Source organism: Octopus bimaculoides, chromosome 27 (assembly GCF_001194135.2).
Source record: "Octopus bimaculoides isolate UCB-OBI-ISO-001 chromosome 27, ASM119413v2, whole genome shotgun sequence".
NCBI classification, from domain to species: domain Eukaryota; kingdom Metazoa; phylum Mollusca; class Cephalopoda; order Octopoda; family Octopodidae; genus Octopus; species Octopus bimaculoides.
Window position 1 is genome coordinate 4,695,633 of NC_069007.1, and position 747 is coordinate 4,696,379.

Sequence of the window (747 nt, forward strand, 5' to 3'; positions counted from 1 at the left end):
GAAAGAGTACAGCAGGGTTCGCCACCATCCCCTGCCGGAGCCTCGTGGAGCTTTAGGTGTTTTCGCTCAATAAACACCCACAACGCCCGGTCTGGGAATCGAGACCGCGATCCTATGACCGCGAGTCCGCTGCCCTAACCACCGGGCCATTGCACCTCCACTATCTATCTATCTATCTATCTATCTATCTATCTATCTATATCTATATCTATATATACATATATATATTGAAAGATACAGATAAGGAAGGCCGCCGACAGACTTTTCTACCAAAATATGGATAGTTTATCCTGTTCGTGCTATATTTATTTGTATTCTCCTTCGTTTGAAAATAAAACTGTTTTCTTATCACTATCTTTCAATGTATATCAACGCTTCTAAAGCAAACCTTGCTTGTTGACTTTCAAAGAAAGTTGAATTTAACATATGCATACATGTATGCATATATATATATATATATATATATATATATATATATATTATTTTATTAAAAGAGTTCCAGCTCTGTCTCTTTTTTATGTTTAATTTATATTCTTGTAAAATCAATGTGGGATATAGAATATGGAATATATAATATATATAATATAAAAATGGATGGTACAATGAAATGAAATATTGAATGTCTTATTGAATTTATGAAATATTGAGTGTTCAATATAAAGGATTAAATATATAAAGGCAAATACGTATTTTCAATACCTTGTGGTATTTCATCATGGCCAGTATCTGACAGACTGTAACAGACTG